We start from the raw sequence: 3,028 nt of genomic DNA on the forward strand, positions 1-3,028 counted from the left end.
TTATTACAAAATACTCTTTTCTCTGCAACTTCTTACAGAAGCTGCTTTTTTCCTGGACCATTGCAGTGTGCTGCACACTAGGAAGAAGGTACTTACGACAGGATTTATTTGTAGCAGCGAGCCAAAATACATATTGCCTTAGACAAGAGTCAGTATTATCACAAAGAACCATGCTGGCTGGGGTTTAATGAAATTGGACCTGGGTGTTAGATTTTAGCTTGGTAAAGTCAGCAGCTGGGATGAATTGGACCAGAAATGTGCTGCGTAACAGGATTTCACTGGAATTCTTGTGGGGGAAAAAATAGGGAAAAAAAGAAAAAAAAAAAGTATGTGGAATATGTCATACAAACAGTTGACAGTGTAGCTGCAACACCAAACATTAAATAAATAAATTCCATACGTAACACAGGCACAGAAAAACTTTTCAGGAAAGCGTCTCAGAGCTGCATAGCCTCGCGTCTATAAATCTCCATTAAATCAGTTTGAGTGGGGCAAGTGTTTGAGACAGAGCTGCCAGAAATAGCTCTTTTCCTGCAAGATGTAGAAAAGATTACAGCTGAGATTGAGACGGTGGGGTGGGGAGGGAAAGCGGGGGAGGGTGGGGGAGAAAAGAGGCAAATGAGTTGAGCTGGAGGAGGCGGGGGAGCTGTGAAAGGCATCTCATAAAAGTCCCATTTGTTGGAAGGCTGCAGGAAGTGGAGGCAGCTTTGGCACACGTGTCCATGGTGCTAAATTAACTGTTAACACAAATAATCAAAGTGCAAGGCCCATCAAGCCGCTGGCGCCAGCGAAATGAGGGAGCGGCCAGGTCAGCGCTGCCTCTGGAGTGAGCCGGCTAGCAGGTGGAGACCAACCAGGGACCCGACAGGATGGAAGTGCTTACAGAACACACTGACCCACTGACAGAGGAAAACAGGGCTGCACTCCTGCTTTCCAGCTATTGTGTGCACAGCGTCTTCTGAGTGTATTTTTATTTTGTAGCTATTTATTATATTTTATGTATTTTTTCCTATTTTATTTATTCTTTAAAAAAACCCACCAAAAAAAAAAAACCACCTTTTCTTTCACAGCACTGGAGTGCTTGGACACCCCAGGCTGAGCTGTAGTACAGTTCAGCCTTTATTTGGCAGCATTGATGGAGAAACAGCTGACCAGGACAAAGGAATAGTTCAGGCACAGAAGCACTGATTGCCCTCCAGCATTACCCTTTGGAAGGAAAAACTGCTCTTTAGAAAGAGATCTGAAAAACAACGTGGGCAGGGGTATTTCTACCAGGTTTGTTCTCTCTCACTGTCAGAGAGTCCACAGCCCTACTCTGGGCTGTAAGTATGATGCAGATATCTCAGGAGGTGTAAGGTGTTGCAGCCACCCCAGCAGTGAAGCAAACCCGCCACAGCTCATGCTGCTCTGTGCAGAGCAGAGACCGACAATGTAGACTTGCTCCCTCTGAGTAGGATTAGACTTGCAAGCATGCAGGACTTTTCCAGCAATCAATTCGAACATGCTGAGGTTCACTGAAGGTCTCAAAGGATCTCAATGTTTTGTGCTGTGAAAACACAGATTGTTCCAACTATTGCCCAGCTCCAGTCTCAGGGAGATGCTCACTGGCAAGAATGTCTGGGGAGCAGCTTCCCCCACACTGCAACAGCAGGAGTTCTGTGCTGAATTCATTGGCTGCTTCATTCAGCTGCCACAAGACAGCTGTAAAGCCACTTTAACTGCCCAGTAAAGCCAGTTTTACAATTACTTTGCATGACCAAAGCAATCACAGTGCAATGGTGAATCAGGCCCTGGAACTACTGGGATCTTTTGCTTCCTTGCCCAGTTACAATACACAGAGCTATACACTATAATGAATTACACATATATCATATACATGTGCTACGTACATACTTATTTACATCACACACTTTGGTCTGCTGTGGATTTTGTTGAACATTCTTTACAGATACAGTTGTGGGCACTTATATTTTACCCAAAAAAACCTACTTGCAGTTAAAAGGTGTTACAACAGAAAACATGGATCATTGCTTAGCAAAAAATTTGCTCCAGAAAACAAAACCCAGAAATGAACACTCATACTGAATCAAATTACTTTTAATTATAATTACTTACAATATATAATGAATAATCTTGTACAGAAAGGTATCCTTTCATGGAATCATAAAATGGTTTGGGTTGGGAGGGACCTTAAAAATCATCTAGTTCAAAACCCTGCCTGTGGCAGGGACACCTTCCACTAGACCAGGTTGCTCAAAGCCTCATCCAACTTGACCCTGAGCACTCTCAGGGATGAGGCATCCACAGCTTCTCTGGGCAACCAGTTCCAGACTTGGAACTTCACCCTCACAGTGAAGAATTTTTTCTTAATATTCAAACTAAACTGATCCTCTTTCAGTTTCAAGCCATTCTCCCTTGTATCACTTGTAAAAAGTCACTCTCCAGCTCACCTGGGAAGGTCTCCCAGGAACCTTCTCTTCTTCAGGCTGATCAACCTCAATTCTTTCAGGCTTTCCTCAGATGAAAGGTGCTCCAGCCCTTTGATCATCTTCATGGCCCTCCCTGGACTCACACCAACAGATATATCTATGTCATTTCAGTGAGGATACACATCTTCTGAGCATCTAAACCTCAATGATGTTTTTAATTCATACCCGAAAGTATAAAATCACCATGTATCTTTTTTAAAAAATCTCATTAATTTTTTCTCAGCCAACAGAGAGCAAAATGCCCAAGAAAAATATGGAGAAGGTGGGTGTATAATAATCTTATTATAGGGCATAGCCTTTGCTTTTAGTAAAGAATTTGCTAATAATTAAAATTGAAAACAAAAATCATCATTAATTGTGGCAGAAATACTCACACATCTCATAGAAACAATGTTTTAATGAGGTTTAAATCTAAAGAAATCATGTGCAATCTTCCCTATATTCCACAGGGTCACTTTGACATTTATCAGATATGAACTCTGGTTAATCCAAAGATGTATGACAGCACTAACAGTAATTCAGACCAGCACCTTTAATAT

General features: G+C 42.1%; 1 long non-coding RNA gene across 1 annotated transcript; it reads left to right on the forward strand.

Annotated features, from left to right (window-relative positions):
* The first annotated feature begins 646 nt into the window (after window positions 1-646).
* On the forward strand, window positions 647-1,866 carry LOC137477953 (uncharacterized). The gene is made up of 2 exons (XR_011001316.1): window positions 647-962; window positions 1,071-1,866. It is a non-coding gene; the product is annotated as an uncharacterized lncRNA (long non-coding RNA).
* Window positions 1,867-3,028: the final 1,162 nt, after the last annotated feature.

The sequence above is a fragment of the Anomalospiza imberbis genome, chromosome 1, assembly GCF_031753505.1.
Source record: "Anomalospiza imberbis isolate Cuckoo-Finch-1a 21T00152 chromosome 1, ASM3175350v1, whole genome shotgun sequence".
Taxonomy (NCBI): Eukaryota; Metazoa; Chordata; class Aves; order Passeriformes; family Viduidae; genus Anomalospiza; species Anomalospiza imberbis.